At 38.0% G+C, this 17,403-nt stretch overlaps 1 long non-coding RNA gene across 2 annotated transcripts in view; it reads left to right on the top strand.

The window, feature by feature from the left end:
• The window catches only part of LOC128314442 (uncharacterized), a 160,203-nt gene that overhangs the window by 4,008 nt on the left and 138,792 nt on the right, over nucleotides 1-17,403 (top strand). The window contains exons 2-3 of one of the 2 annotated variants that reach the window (XR_008296077.1): nucleotides 701-785; nucleotides 4,357-5,522. This is a non-coding gene — a long non-coding RNA (uncharacterized LOC128314442). Of the gene's footprint in view, nucleotides 1-700; nucleotides 786-4,356; nucleotides 5,523-17,403 lie in introns of those variants that run through there. The other variant, XR_008296078.1, reaches the window with a different exon arrangement.

Here is a 17,403-nt window from a genome sequence, read left to right as displayed (position 1 = left end):
GTGAGTTTGAATGTCTTGTGCATAAAAAGGAAAGATCAAATTTATCTTAAACTGTAACTCAAAGGATAACATGTAATAGTTCTTCATGCTGTGATCATTCACATAGTCAAATAGATATATTACTCCTTTTCAGAGACTCCAAGTATATTTAAAACACATGTGTATATTATGACTGGATCATTTGTAGCAAATACAAAGCTAAGTCTTAAGTAATTCAAAGGGGGTCTAAGTTTCTTAACTCTGAATTGATCCAAACAATCACAACTGCATTTTAATAAATAAGTTTTTGCACAACTGTGCTAAAAGACTTGTATTTCTTCTCATTCTTCCAAATGATCTTTTGAAGCATTTGCTGGTTGATATAGCAAACAGATTTTATATTTGTAATTTCACTTCATTCAGGCTTGAACATGATTGTTTTTCTGTTTACTCTCCAGTATTACTCTAGGTCACTGGCACTAACTCTTTGAACAAATAAGTAATCCAATGATGTAAGTACCATTTTCTATGTGTACAAAAACGTGATAGAATTTACTTTGTCCTACTGTATGCAGTTATGAAATCTGACATCAGTAGAATCTATATTTGTAAGCATTTTATAGAAGGTAGGTGAAGTAATGTTTACTAATATGATCCTCCTTGCTGTAACCACATATAAACCCTTAGAGATTTTGTTCTGAGCTCTTATTTTTGTCTCCAGAACCACTGAATGTTGAGCTTCTCTGTCTCATACTAGTCAGGAACTGGAGACCTCTCAGAGACCTTCTACAAAAGAATGGAAACAGGTATTCAGTTCAACCCTATTTTATTTCTAACATATAAAATAAGAAGTGCAAAAATGAATTTGGAAGTTTCCCTAAGAACATTCCCTTTCTTAAATAAAATGAAAGAAAAAGTACAGAGCAACAACAACAACAACAAAAGACAAGGTGTTCTGCCTATAAATGCTTAAGAAAGAGACTTTCTATAAAGTTCTTAGAACAGTGTCTGGCACTATGTATTAGTTATTATTTTTTATTGTTATTCTGGCTGAGTGCTGCCTCTTCTTATTGCATGAAAGGCTGAGATGGCAAGAATTAAGAGAAATGGAAAATATCTGAAATTGTTTCAAAATAGTATTCCTGCTATACAGATAACAGTGGGAGGAAGATAAGAGTAAGCCAGGAAATAAAGTTGTTCTATATATTCTCCTTCTGACAACATACTTATATTCCTTTATAAAGTTCACTTTTCTAATAATTATTTGGCAGAGACTGATATACCTGTGTACGTCTTCAGAGTTGGGACCCAAGAAAGAGTCGCACCATAAATCCAACTTTTTTGTATTGCTTCCATCCCTAGCACCTCAGTCATGACATGTGTTGCAAAACAGATCTATGTCGCACCCTGTTCCTTCCCACAATCTCTCCACTGTCACCCCCATCTAGAATATTCCATGCATTCACCCAAGGTCCACTTCAGAGTAAGAATTTCCCTCTGTATTTCATGGTGACTTCTTTGTCTACAGGTGAGAATTCCTTCACATACCTTCAGAAGCAAAGGACACTGGTTAAGACTTGCAAAAATACACAGGCCAGCTTTCCAGTATGAGATGTTAGTGGTTCCATCCTCATCCTCTGAATCATTACCTCACTGTCCTCTGTCTTTCCCATGGGGTCAGGAATACTGCCCAGGAAATCTCACCTGGGTACGGGCCTCCTTATCCCGCTCTGATTCCTATCAACAAGATCAGGAGTAAAAAGTCAACAGTTTGCTGTGATTGTTTTAGTAAGTCACCTAGATTTGTTTTGTCTTGTTTTGGTCAGTGTCTTTATTGGTGGGTGTAATAGAAAAGTAACATTCCACTGCTTTACTGGGCAGGAGTAAAATCACAGTGCATTTTGCCCCCTTCTTATAGCTATTAGCAAAACACTTGTGTATCTAAGCAGTGATTTGTCTGTCCATATCACTGTGAGAAACAGTTAATGTCTAACCCAGTGGTTCCCTACCTTTTGGTCTTAAGAGTCTTTATTCTCTTTAAAGTGATTGCCTACACCAAAAACTTTTATTTATGTCGGTTATACCTGTTGATATTTACTGCATGATCAATTAAAACTGAAAATTTTTTGAAAGACAATAAAACACAAATATACATTTCATTAATCACCACAGCAATGACATTATCACTACACTTATGAAGAAAGGCACATACCTAAAACCTTGACACATCCCCTTTTATGCACAAAAAGAGGTGGTCTTTTTAGAACTCTTCAGGACTAAACATAAACAGAAAATCACTTTCCATGTATCCCTACTCTCCTCATATATGTTGAGGAATTATGGATAAATTATGATGTTTGGAAAACTCTAGTAAGGCTGCAAACTTAAGGCTCTTCCCTCATGAGTAGTTTCTTCCCAGGAGCTTGAAGGCCACCTGAAAAATCTCTCCAAATTCAACTCTTATCTCAATTCATAAATATTTATCAAGCCAGACATGATCTCTAAAAATCCCCATCCATATTCCATGAGCCAGTTCTTCAACAAAGACACTGACATTGTCCCAATTTTAGGCCTTCTCCCAGTATTTTCAGGGCCTGGGGTAAAAGGATATTTAGAGATACTAGTTCCATGGCCCACTACTCTTCTCTTCTCACACACAGCTTTTTCTTGCAGTGTATGGAGCCTCCAACACATCCATATGCATACTCCAGCCACAAAGCCAACCTTCATCCATACCTCTCTAGACAATCATCTTTCATGGTCACCCTAAGGCCTAGACCCCATGGTCTTCCCTTAGGACACCCACAACAAAGAAGACCATGCTAGCTCTGGAACCAGGCTTGGGGTCATTTGAGCAAGGAATTCCAGGGTAACCCAAGTGTAATGTAGAGTGGAGGGCACAGGCTCTGGTTAGGCACATGTCCTGGTGCTGAAGCTCCTCCCCCTGTGGGGAGGGCCCAAAGAGAAGGACCAGAATGAGGTCCCCCAAACCTTGAAGCCCTGAGCAGGGGCCTAGTTGCCCAGCTTCAATAATAATCCTGCTAAAGAGCAATGGTTCTACTTCTCTTAGTGTGAGTATTGGTTGTAGATATATAATGCATAAGGATTTTTAAAATCCTGGAGGAGATCCCAAAATTAATGAAAGCATTCTTAAATTTTTGTTCACTTTTAAAGACCATTATTTTAGTAATCTTATTTCTCAATAAACTAGTGGAAACTAGTTTTACCAAAATTTCCTTCAGTTCTTCTGGAGTTGATCAAAAGATTGCCTCATATATACCCACAACCCATTTGTCACTGGAATCGCCACACTTCAACTGGACCATGTCCACTACCCATAAAGCCAGGAAGAGAGGCTCCACTGTTCACATTGTCTTTGGAACTTCAAGATTCAAGCCAAGGGTACTAACTACAGAGACTTTTAACACTTCTATCCTTAAGAATCTCAGATTTATTCTGGGATCCTTGTAGAAGACAAGACAATGACATCCTGTCCAACTTTTTGTCATATCTTGTCACCTGCATAACCCAACAGCTCTGTTTATGCCCTGAATCTCAAAAAAGTCCCTCTTGTATTGTTCTGCAAATTTCTGGACCTCTCTTCTCTGACAAAGAGCTCAAACCCAATGCCACACATTAAAATAGGAGCAGACACTGTAGTATGTGGCCCAATCCATTCATTTTAATGTCTCATGTCTCTTAAAGCAAATCCTGCATTCATGTAAATGAATGTAAACAGATATAAGGTTCAAGGAGTGAGATAAATAGATGTGTGCCCTGTTACGAAGGTATTAAGGAGCACAATTTGAAGCCTGGTTTTAGATAAATGAAACCATTACAATGTATAATAACAGCAAAGTAAAAGCCGTTGTGTCCAAGTATTTTAGGCTTGAAGAGGTAAAAATGTCCAGATGTGAAGAGACAGCTAACCAAATAGCTCCTGGAGTTTCTTCTTTGTATCCAAATTCTATCACTTTCACTTCTGTTAGTGCTCCTGTTACCACAGATTCCAGGGATATGGAATCTGAAAAAACCCTGGTCCATATGTGGACAAAAGCACATGTGGACAAAACCTTCAGAAGCACGTGCCAAGACATAACTAGATATGTAAGAGTGTTATTGAGGGGAACACTGGTGAGGAAAAATGGAAAGGGTCTTGAAAGAGGCCATGAGAGCCTCAGATATTGATATAGGTTTGACTACTGTGAAAGAGAACAGGAAGGAACAAGGGAATTACCATACCTCAAACCCATCTTCCTGCCTCCCCCTCCCCAGATATATAATATTACTAGCGGATCCTGACCATTTTTTATTCAGTCTTGTCTCTGTAGATGGAGTCTCTTATATCTGTACCCTGACATGTATTTTCTCCTCCAGAACCCTCCTTCTTGGTCACTTTCCTGACTCCTGGCTGGGATTTAGAGAAACCCTACAGATCTTTCTCTGCAGCAGGGGAACGACAAACATGGATATTTTCAATGAGACATAATTTTATGTCCAACCAGAAAATGACATACAATTTACTAATACCAATTTTAGTCACTTTTGTTTGTTTGTTTGTTTTTTTAATTTTTTTTTCAACGTTTATTTATTTTTTTTGGGACAGAGAGAGACAGAGCATGAACGGGGGAGGGGCAGAGAGAGAGGAAGACACAGAATCGGAAACAGGCTCCAGGCTCTGAGCCATCAGCCCAGAGCCCGACGCGGGGCTCGAACTCACGGACCGCGAGATCGTGACCTGGCTGAAGTCGGGCGCTTAACCGACTGCGCCACCCAGGCGCCCCGAATTTTAGTCACCTTTGGATGGATCTCTGATTAAGATTATCTAAGACTCTATCTCCTTCCCACATTTCCAATTAAAAAAACAGCTAATTAGAAGAAAATATAATAAAACATCCTGAGTCTCCTTTACACTAGACTGAATGCTCCATATAGTATGATTACTGATGGTTAGTACATTGGAATCAGTATGGTAATTAAAACTTAGAGCCATTTCATATAATGTGTGTCAAGGTAAGAACAGTAATGAGCAGTGAATCACCAGTTCTGAATCAGGGAAAACCAAATTATAATACTGCTTAATTTTTAGTGCTTTGACGAGAGCCCAAAATTCAACAGTGTCATTTATGGTGAAATGATAAATAGGTAATAGTGGTTGATCACTCTTTAACATGTTGGCAGCTTTTGTCATTAGAAAAATCACCTTAGCATTTCATAATGTATAGAATTGTCAAATCACGGTGTCATACACCTGAAACTAATATAATACTGCATGTCAACTACAATTAAAAAAAAGAAAGATCAAGTCATCTTATAGAAAATAGCACATAAGTTCCAGAAAAGTCTTGGACATAAACATCTTGGATCAACTTCTTTTATATGAACTTGCAGAATCCTTTAAAAGAAAATGGATTAAAATAACCATGAAGAAGTGGAAAAATAGAAAATTTCTGTTTAACTGTACAACTTGCCTGTTACCATAAGTAATCAAAAAATTACATCTCTCAACAGTGACTATAAAACAAAACTGAAAGAAAGATGAACAAGCCACACATTTTTAACAGCCAGGAAAAAAACACTTCTTAAACCTGATTTTGGATGTAGTAAGGTCACTGTTTACTACACAAGGTGGAAAGAAAAACTGAAGTGAAAACTTTTGGTTCTGTAAAACCTGCTGTGTGGAAAACAGGTTCTTTTATTATTATTATTATTAATTTGTAACATTTATTTATTTTTTAGAGAGAGACAGAGTGTGAGCAGGGGAGGGGCAGAGAAAGAGGGAGACACAGAATCTGAAGCAGGCTCCAGGCTCCAAGCTGTCAGCACAGAGCCCGATGTGAGGCTCAAACTCACAAATCGTGAGATCATGACCTGAGCTGAAGTCGGATGCTTAACCCACTGAGCCACCCAAGCACCCCTGAAAAATAAGTTCTTGATGCATTTTGCAACAGAGAAAAATATTCTTATATTTGCTCATGTGTTGAGGCACATATATATGTTTTCTTGGGCTGAATATTGTCATACTTATTTTTGTACCATTTTAATACATTAACTTGAACAGTAAGCAGTAATACCTTAAAATGTCTATCAACTAAATCTTTGCATTTTCAAAAATTTAGTGTTTCAATAAAAAGCAGATTTCCATGAACCATTAAAACTCTTAAAATATAAGCAGTGAGTAAAAAACTAAAATATAAGCAATGAGCCTACTTTATACTTACACTTTCACTACTGCATTATACAACCAATTCCTCGGGGAAAACATTAGCTATTTACTTTCATTTTATTGTTTCACTAAGGTTTATTTTTTCCACTTAAACTCTTGCATGTTATTTTTTTTCCTCCAACTCTGATTTACTCCATGATCCTATAGCTACTCTTGCCCAGTGACAGGGTCATGTTGATCAGCATAAGTTCCTGAAAACCATCCCAGGTAACTCTTAATCTGTAAAGCGCAAGAAGAACCAAAAAAGTAGCCTTGGAAGATAAAAGTCAGAGGACTCCCAGCTTTAAAAGAGCAGAACAATAACATCAGAGGCTGTTTCCCTTTGAACCATCTGCAAACAACAAAGAATAAGGAACAGAAAGAGATAGGAAATACCACAGTATATTTGAACAAGTGTTGCAGTAAAATTGGACCAATGTACAAAAGGATGCTGGGAAAGGACACATAAAATCAATGTGAAAATACTAAAAGAAAAAGGAGGAACAAAACATGCATAAATAGAAGGTAGACTTAGAGTGCACACGAGAAAATTTTTCCCGTGAAATAGGTAAACATCTTGCCAGACTATTCTTTAGCAAATATAAATTGGCCACTATGGGCCACCTGGTTGGTTCAGTCCCTTTTGCCTCTGACTCTTGAATTTGGCTCAGGTCATGGTCTCAAGGTTCCTGGAATCCAGCCCCACCTCTGGCTCTGGGCTCTGAACTACCAGCCTGGAACCCACTTGGGATTCTCTCTCTCCTCTCTGCACATCCGCCACTTGTGCCTGCAGCACACGCATGCACACGCTTTCTCAAAGTAAATAACTAAACTTAAAAAAATAAGAAAAGAAAGAAATGGCCTCTGTGAAATAAGAGTTCAAAGCACATAGAGGGATTCAAGGGAGAAATAAGAAAAAGAAGTTTTTTTTTTTCTCTTAAACTAAAATAACTCAGGAAAGAAATGGGGAAAAAAATCATCATAGAATTTAAAGCCACAAGAAATGACAAGATAAAGCTAATTATTTAGAATGGTCTGATAATGGAAAGTATGGACTGTCCAAAAATAGACCCGTATAGATCAGTTTTTCTAGTCAATAAAGTTGCATTTCAAATTAGTAGGAAAACAAGGATTGAAAAATGATGTTGAAAAAACTGGCTAGTCATCTGAAAAAAAAATGTATTCTTACCTCACTCTTTATGCTATCATATATCATAGTAGGTCAACTGTTGAAGCATAAAAGTAAAGCAAAGCCATACATTTACCAGAGTAAAAAATATTTTTTTATTTTTTTAATGTTTATTTCTTTTTGAGAGAGAGAGAGCACAAGCAGGGGAGGGCCAGAGAGAGAGAGAGAGAGGGAGACACAGAATCTGAAGCAGGCTTCAGGTTCTGAGCTTTCAGCACAGAGCCCATTACGGGGCTCAAACCCATAAACCATGAGATCATGACCTGAGCCAAAGTCAGATGCTTAACCGACTGAGCCACCCAGGTGACCCCAAAAAATATTTTTGAACTATTTCAGAGGAAGGTAATATATAAAACTCATAAATGCTACTTTATAAAATAAATTTTTAACACTACAAAAATAATTCCCCACAAGCCATGCCAAACAGGAAGCGACCAATTAGAAAAGAAATTTGAGGGGCACCTGGGCGGCTCAGTCAGTTAAGCATGGTCCATGAGCTTGAGCCCCTTTCAGTGGGGAGCTGGCTTCAGATCCTCTCTCTGCCCCTCCCCCCCAATAAAACTAAAATATTTTTAAAAAGAAAAGAAATTTGCAAGTAAGTATGATAGCTAGTAGGGTTATTTCCTTAATATATAAGCTCCTGGGGCACCTGGGAGTCCTAATGGGTTAAGCATCTAACTTTGGCAGGTAGTGTAATGATTTCAGGTAATGATTTCAGGATTCCTGAGTTTGAGCCCTGCATTGGGCTCTCTGCTTTCAGCGCAGAGCCTGCTTTGGATCCTCTGTCTCCCTCTCTGTCTGCCCCTACCCAACTTGTACATGCTATCTCTCAAAAATAAACACTAAATGTGTGTGTGTGTGTGTGTGTATACACACACACATATATGTATGTATGTATACATATATATAAGCTCTTAGTAATCATTAAGAAAAAATCAATAATCCAAATACCAGAAAAATGACAAAAGTCATGACTAAATAGTCAATTTAAAAAGAAATACTAATGCGGGAACCAGGGTGGCTCAGTTACGCATCCGACTTTGGCTCAGGTCATGATCTAACAGTTTGTGAGTTTGAGCCCCACATCAGCTCGCTGCTATCAGCATAGAGCCTGCTTCAGATTCTCTGTCCCTCTGTCTGCCCTGCCCCCACTCATACTATCTTTCTTTAGCTATCTTTCTCTCTCTCAAAAATAAACATTAAAAAAATTTTTTTAAATACTAACGTAACACTCTGTGTTAACTAAACTAGAATTAAAAAAAATTTTTAAAGAAATCTTAATGTAACTTATAAAAAAACTGTAAAAATAATCAATGTTAAAGAAATAAAATTAAAACATTGACAGATGATTTCTTATTCCTTAGTTTGGTAATTTGTTAACACACTGTGTCAACCAGTATGTGGAGGAATAGATACTACCATATATTCTTATGAGTATGTAACTGAAATAATAATGTCCCTGAGGGAAAAACTGACAACCAACAAATTTTAATGAGCATCCATAGACCACCGATTCCATTTCTAGGAATCTGTTTTACAGATATACACATCTATGTTTGCAAAAATATGAACAAGGGTTTTCACTACAAAATTGTTTATATTTTTTAAAAAAAATATTTGGAAACAATCTAAGTGTCCACAAAGCCAGACATATGTGCATATACAAGTTCATATACAAATGGTAATATCTGTAATACTGTTCTGCATATTACCATTTCTTACAAATATATCTTGAAGATTATTTCCTTTTAGTACATAATAGATCTGCTTTATTCATTTTAACAACTACATAAATCATCTTTCATATTTTAGATGCCTTCCTTTCTGTCCATATTTTCCAAATTGTTCCATAGTACTGTGTACAAACTCTCTCCCCACCCAAAAAAAGAAAGAAACAAAATCCCTCATTCACCCTTCATTGCTCTTCATCAGAAGCCTCCTCTCTCTTCTCATACATGGATAAACTTCTCAAGAGAGTTCACATACTTCCTCAACCACAGCCCATTCTTGAACCCTCTCATCTGTTTTTGTTCTCATCCTTTCAACAAAATAGCCCCTAAGTAAGATCATCAATATTGTTCATATCACTGGACACTTACAGCATTTTTTCTCCAACCAGGGATCTTTTTTGTTTGTCTTACTTACCACGCAGTGTGCTCTCCCTGGCTTCTGTAATAGAAGGCAATACTGGTTTTTCCTCTACCTTGATAACTTTTTTTTTTTTCTGACTACTGCCTGGCCATTTGGTCTTAGAGTTCCTCAAGTCTCAGTCTTAGGCCGTCTCCTGTCCTCACTTCTACTCTCTTCCTAGGCGAAAATACACTACGGGGTTAGTTATCTATCCTCCATAGCGTATTGAGCCTTTTACAGGTCCAGACCTGTCCTTTGAGTTCCAGACTTGCCCATCCAGCTGCCTACTTGACCAGTACCTCTCCTTGACCACCATCTTTTGGAAGTTTTAAAAGCACCTCAAAATTCAACATACCCAAAATTAGCTCATAACCTTCCCCAAAATTCTAGGCTTAATTTCCACTGTTTCCTATGTCACTGAATGCTACCATAATTTATCCTGTGGCAAAAGCCAGATGCCTCAGAATTATCTTTGATACATTTCTCTGAATCTGTCACAATATCCTACCTATTTAACCTCTTAAAATCTCAAATATGTCACTCCTTTCCATCTCCACCACAGGCGTTGAATGCCATGACACCCTCATCTCTCATATGGATGACTACGGTAGCCTGCTAGGTGCTCTACCTCCATCCACTCTCACCAGCCTACCCAATCCAGTCTCACTCAGCAGCTGATGATCTGTTCTGTATGAGCACTACACACGTCGCTCACTTGTGTGGGGACATTAATGGTTCCTAATGTGGAACATTTGGAATAAAGCCCAAATGCCTTACGTGGCTTGCATGCCACTGGCCTCTTGCATGTTCTATGCTGTGGCCATGGTTTCCTTCTTTAATTTCCTCATTGTGCCATGTTTCCTCCCACTAAGTGTCTTTTCACAAACTGTCCCTCTGTTGAGAATACCGTTCCCTCTCTTCCTTGTCTAATTAATGCCTATTTATCATATGTCATATAGATACATCTTCATATCCCCATATCCTCAAGAACCTCTTTCTGCCATCCCTGACTAGATCAAATTCTTTCTGTTAAGACCTATCGCTGCTACTTAGTACCTGCTACAGCTGCAATTTTATATTGATTTATATAATTATTTTTTTAGCATCTATCTCCTTATTTAGACTGCAAGCTGAGAGTGATGAATGTTATTTTTCATTGCAAAGAATGTTTCCCAGTACAGAGTATTTCTTGGTACATGGTAAACGCTCAATAAATAACTATTTAATGAATCGGTTCTACACAATAAAGCAGCAGTGACTATAATTCAGTTCTACTGAATTGGAGAAAGAATGAGACTCATAAAAATAGTGAGATTTTTCTGACTATGAGGAGCATTGTCTCTGAAGAAGTCAGAGATTTCCTGAATATTTCAAGGATGAGTGACCAGAACAAGAATAGGGCCAATAACTGATAATGGATATTTATGGATATCAACTTGAAATAGGAAAGTGAGTTTTAGCTTGTTGAGTTAGAGGTTGTGGTGACATCCACCAAAGCTGGCATCAGAGATAAATACTCCTGGCTGCTTCATAGGAACTGCTCAAGCTGTAAGCCAGGATTTCTAACTGCTCTGATTACAATGTGCCTACCTCTCAGTCCTAATTGCAAGTCCTGGCTAGCTCTTCTGTAATTCATTCAGCATGCCTTCCTTTCCACTCTTTTTCAACTGCCTCATAAGCATCCAGACACATTTCACATTTTACTTATGTTTTTCTCTGTCCTTAGAGTCCTAAGGGGCTCACTCAGAATGTTTCACCTCCACTCCTCACTACCACTCTTAATTCTTCCAACCTGTAGGCACAACACAGACTAGCATTCAATCTTCATTAGGAATACACAGGACAGGCAAGTGGAGATGTCTAGCAGCCTGGCAAGGATATGACATTCACCAGCAGAAAGATTTATTTGGTAACTGAAATTGTGGAAAGGGCTGAGTTGCCAAAAGTACAGAACAAAACCAGAGGTCAGAGAACTCAACCTCAGGAAGTTACTACTTTCAGGGATCAAGTGGAAGATAAATGGCCATTGTCTGTAAGTTCATTCTCCACATAGAGAGCAAACAAGTCAGTCTCTGGAGCAGAATTCAATTCATCAAACATTTTGAGTCCCTACTAAGTAACTGATAAGGACTGCTTATATTAAAGAAGGTTACAATAAGTCATAGTCATTCAATGTTGGGTGTCTTTTAAGTTGAACTCCTTGAGAAATAGACTCTGAGATGGAGATTTGTATGGAGAAGATTTATTGGGGAGTGTTATTTAGAACAATACCTATAAAAGAGTAAGGGAAACTGAACTGCGATATAGATCCAGCTGATCCCAGCAGTAGGCCTTGAGTTGAGATGGCCCTTCAGAGGGGTCATCAATGGAGGCAGGGGAATCTGGCCTTTGGACCCCCACATTGCTCTATCATAGGATGTGGACTGTGGATGGGATGAGGTGTAACCTTTGAAGAGTAATTTCATCAACTGAAGGCGATTCCCAAAGAAAGACTTTTGCTGTGAGCCACCAGCACTCAGTGAGCACACTGAGCTCACTCAGTGTGAGTCGACACTCTGAGCAGTTGAGAGAATAAATCCTTCAGTCTTTAAAGTGTGGGTCTGCATCGTGCATCTCAGCATCCACTACAGAGAAATATTCAATGGTATCTTTTCTTCTCTTTTTTGTCAGGGAAAAACTGAAGCCTTTTAGCAGAGTAGAGGTGGTGGTTTGTTTTGTTTTTAACAGCATTATTGAAATATAATTTATATACCATACAATTCACCATTTTAAAGTGTATAATTCAATGGCTTTTAATATATTAACAGAATTGTGCATCCATCAGCACAGCCAATTTTAGAACATTTTTATTACCTCAAAAAGAAATCCCATACTCCTTAGCCATCACCCTTCCAATCCCCTTGTCTCTGCCAGTGCTAGGCAACCACCACTTCTGCTGCGATAGATTTTCTGTTCTAAACATTTCATATAAATGGAACCATACAATATTTGGTCCTTTGTTAATGGTTTATTTCACTTAGCATAACGTTTTCAATGTTAATCTGTGTTGTAGCATGAATCAGTATTCCATATCTTTTTATTGTCAAATAATAATCTAATAGAGATATACCACATTTTATTTGTGCATTCATCAATTGATGGGCACTGGGGCTGTTTCCACTTTTTGGCTACTATGATTCATGCTGCTAAGAATGTACAGCTGTTTATATGAAAATACTTCTCATAGATACATACCAAGGAGTAGAATTTCTGGATTATATGGTAACTCTATGTTTAAACATTTGAGGAACTACCCAACTCTTTTCAAAGCAGCTGCACCATGTTACATTCCCACTTCCATACTATGAGGGTTCCAGTTGCTCTACATTCTTGCCAACACGTTATTATCTCTTTTTATACATATAGCCATTTCAGTGGGTAAGTGGGTATGAAGTGGTATTTCTGGAGGTTTTCACATCCACTTCCCTGATGACTAATGATGTTGATCATCTTTTCATATACCCATGTGTAAATCTTCTTTGGAGAAATGTTTAATCAGACCTTTTCAGTTGTGTTGTCTTTTTGTTATTGAGTTGTAAACATCTTTTATATATTTTAGATACATGTCCTTATCAGATATGATTTTCAAAAAAATTCTCCCATTCTTTGGATGGCCTTGCTTTTTGATGGTGTCCTTTCAAGCACATGAGTTTTTAATTTTGATGATGTCCAGTTTATTTATTTTTTCTTTGTTGCTTGTGTTTCAGTGTCATATCTAAGAAACTATTATCTAATTAAAGATCACAAAGATTTCAATAGCACCTTTTTAAACAGAGATATAAGCTGGTAGAGAGGAGAAGTGTAGCTAGTGGGTAAGATGCAGTCTGGATGCAAAAAACCCAAAATTTCACTTGGGAAGTTTAACCTCAATTCAAATCATTTAAACATGAATCTGATTTTATGGCCACAAGGGCTCATTTTTTTTTAAATTTTATTTATTTTTGAGAGAGACAGAGAATGAGCAGGGTAAGGGCAGAGAGAGGAGAACAGAATATCTGAAATGGGCTCTGTGCTGACAGCAGAGAGCCTGATGTGGGACTTGAACTAATGAACCATAAGATCATGACCTGAGCCGAAGGCAGACGCTCAACCAAATGAACCACCCAGGTGCCCCACAAGGGCTCATTATTAAGAGAGATACATATAATTCATAAAACATTTAAAAAATGGGTCCATGATTAAAATGGTCAACCATTAGAAGAGGTCAAATGGAAGAAGCAATACATTGGGATTAGAAGTTGATAAAGATTTAAAAACTAGAACATGAGCTGGATCTTGTCAGGTACGTAGGATCTAGAATATAGAGAGAAAAAAGAAGCTCTTTCCAAATTATATGAATAGCAAGAAAAAGAAAAATCACAGAGGAGAGAATGGTCATATCAGCCAGGTGGGAACAGCAATCTAGACCAGGAGTCGGGAGATGAGAGATACTACAAAACCTAAAAATAAGTTTACAACACAGAGTGCAAGAGCAAAACAAACTTACATATTGTTCAGATAGACCTCAGAACTAAAATTAATCCACAGGACAAGACATGGTGACAACAGTCTCTCGTAGTACCTTGAGAATCAATGAGAATTGTGGGTAGTTCTAGGAGACCTATCCATTTACCACAGTGGGGAAAATGGCCTATATCTAAGACTAAAGGAAGCATAATACAACTCCTCTCCAAGGTAACAAGAGTAGGAAGAAATATGTGGATTAGAAATCAGAGCAGCATCCTCAATCCTCAAAGGAAACAATGGTATCATGCAAAATAATTGGCTGGTGTATGCATGGGGTGGAGATGGAAACCCAGTTCAAAGTGCAGTGCTGTGATGCAAGGGGTGAATTCAGAAAGTTTAGAGGGCTTGTCTAGGTGCCCCTGGTCTTCTGGTCTGGTAGGAAATAGGACTTAATTCTTTTTTTTAAATTTCAGCTTTATTGAGGTGTAATAGACAAATAAAATTGTAAGATATTTAAAGTGTATGTCATGGTAATTTGATACACACAATAAGGACTTAATCCTAAACCCCACCTGATACGGTGCTAAAGCCGCTGGTAGACCTACAGGCCGCATCAGCTCTGTATAATATGTGGAACAGCCTTCATCCCACTGATGGATGGACACAGTCCAGGGGCTGGACAAAAGAGAAAAAGGAGAAATACCTCCCAGGTGCTAGTAGCACAAACTGAGAAATATGGTTAGATGGGGCCATATCCTGGAGGATTTTGAAAAGAAGGCCAAATTCTGACTTGACTCAGGATTAAGAGTCATTCTCAATATGATGGAAGTAGCATCCAATAGGATTAATTTCAGAGTTTCATTCCACTATTTCCCATTTTAATTATCTACTCTTAAGCACTCTTTAAAGTGAAAATACCCATTCCCTTAGCTATGCTATCCATGCTTATTCCCCTACCATGTTCCTTTTTTTGTTCTGTGTTTCTTCAAAAGCACAGTGGCCTACTTAATTTAGAGAAAACCACCCAGATGCAAAGCCCTAAAGGGTATTTCTTACTTAAAAAGCCCAGTTACACCAAAACCATAATGATACTGGAGAATTGATTTGACTCAAAGTCCCCAGAGTATCAAACTGATTTCTTTGCTGCAGCTGGTTGCTGCTTTGTATGAGGTGATGTATTAAGGAGCTTGAAAAGTTCAACAGTTATGTCCGTCACCAGTCTTATCTCTAAATATCTGCCACAACATATCTGCTGACGACTCAGTGAAAGCACTTCTGTCTCTGACATCAGCAATGGTGACATCTCTGCCTAAGTCAGAATTCTAGATTTCTTTTTCTCCCAAATCTGCTCCTCCCCAAGTCTTCACTGTCTCAGTAAATGACACCATTCTTCACCTGTTAAGCAGGACAAAAATGTAGAAACCATCTATTACATTTTGGTAATTCTTGTAACATTTCAAACTTTTTCATTGTTCATGTATTTGTTATGGTGATTTGTGAGCAGTGATCTCCGATGTTACTATTGTAGTTGTTTGGGGGCACCACAAATCACACCCATGTAAGGTGGTAAACTTAAGTGATAAATGTATGTGTTCTGACTGCTCCAGTGACCAGTCATTCCTCCTTGTCTCTCTCCCTCTCCTCAGGCCTCCCTATTCCCTGAAACACAGCGATATTGAAATTAGGCCAATTAAGTAGGCCAATGGCCTCTCAGTATTCAAGTGAAATGAAGAGTCACACACCTCCCATTTTCAATAAAAAGCTAGAAATTATTAAGCTTAGTGAGGAAGGCATGTCAAAAGTCAACATAGGTGGAAAGCTAGGACTCTTGTACCAGTTAGCCAAGTTGAGGGCAAAGGAAAAGTTCTTGAAGGAAATTAAAAGTGCTACTCCAGTGAATACACAAATGATAAGAAAGTAAAACAGTCTTATCCCTGATATGGAGAAAGTGTGAGTGGTCTGGATAGATCAAACCAGCCACAACATTCTTCTTAAGCAAAGCCTAATCCAGAGCAAGGCCCTAACTCACTTCAATTCTATGAGGGCTGAGAGAGATGAGGAAGCTGCAGAAGAAAATTTGAGGCTGTCAGAGGTTGGTTCCTGAAGTTTAAGGAAAGAAGCCATCTCCATCACATAAAAGTGCAAGATGAAGCAACAAGTGCTGATGAAGAAGCTGCAGCAAGTTACCCAGGAGATCCAGCTAAGATAATTCATGAAGGTGGCTACAATGAACAACAGATTTTCCATGTAGATAAAACAGCCTTCTACTGGAAGAAGGTGCCATCTAGTATTTTCATAGCTAGAGAGGAGAAATCAATCCCTGACTTCTAAGGTTCAAACGTCAGGCTGAGTTTCTTGTTAGGAGCTAATGCATCTGGTGAATTTAGGTTGAAGCCAATGTTCATTTATCATTCCAAAAACCCTAGGGCTCTTAAAAATTATGCAAAATCTATTCTGCCTATGCTCTATAAAAGGAACAATAAATCTTGGATAAAGCACATCCATTTACCACATGGTTTTCTGAATATTTTAAACCCACTGTTGAGACCCACTGCTCAGAAATAAAGATTCCTTTCAAAATATAACTGCTTATTGACAATGCATATGATTATCCAAGAGCTCTAATGGACATGGACAATGAGATTACGTTGTTTCCATGCCTACTAACACAACATCCAGTCTGCAGCCCATAGCTTAAGGAGTAATTCTGACTTGCAAATCTTATCATTGAAGAAATACATTTCATAAGGCTATAGATGACATAGTAGTGATTCCTCTAATGAATCTGGGCGATGTAAATTAAAAACCTTCCAAAAATGATTCACCATTCTAGATGCCATTATGAATATTTGTGATTCATAGGAAGAGGTCAAAATACCAATATCAACAGTAGTTTGGAAGAAGCTGATTCCAAACCCTCATGGATGACTCTGAGGAGTTGAAGACTTCAGTGGAGGAAGTAACTGCAGATGTGCTAGAAATAGCAAGAGAACTAGAATTAGAAGTAGAGCCTGAAGGTGGAACTGAATTGCTGCAATCTCTTGGTAAAACTTTAACAGATGGGGAGTTGCTTCTTATGGATGAGCAAAGAAAGTCGTTGCTTGAGATGGAATCTACCTCTGCTGAGGATGCTGTGAAGACTGTTGACATAACAACAAAGGATTTAGAATATTATGCAGATTTAGCTGATAAAGCAGTTGCAGGATTTGAAAGGATCAACTCCGATTTTGAAAGAAGTTCTCCTGTGGGTAAAATACTATAAAATAGCATCACATGCTCCAGAGAAATTATTCATGAAAAGAAGAGTCAATCAATGTGGCAAACTCCATTATTGTCTTATTTTAAGAAATTTCCATAACCACCTCCACTTTCAGCAGCTACTAGCCTGATCAGTCAGCAGCCATCAACACTGAGG

This window comes from Acinonyx jubatus, chromosome B1, assembly GCF_027475565.1.
Source record: "Acinonyx jubatus isolate Ajub_Pintada_27869175 chromosome B1, VMU_Ajub_asm_v1.0, whole genome shotgun sequence".
NCBI classification, from domain to species: Eukaryota; Metazoa; Chordata; class Mammalia; order Carnivora; family Felidae; genus Acinonyx; species Acinonyx jubatus.
This window is presented reverse-complemented; position numbering and strand designations above follow the sequence as displayed.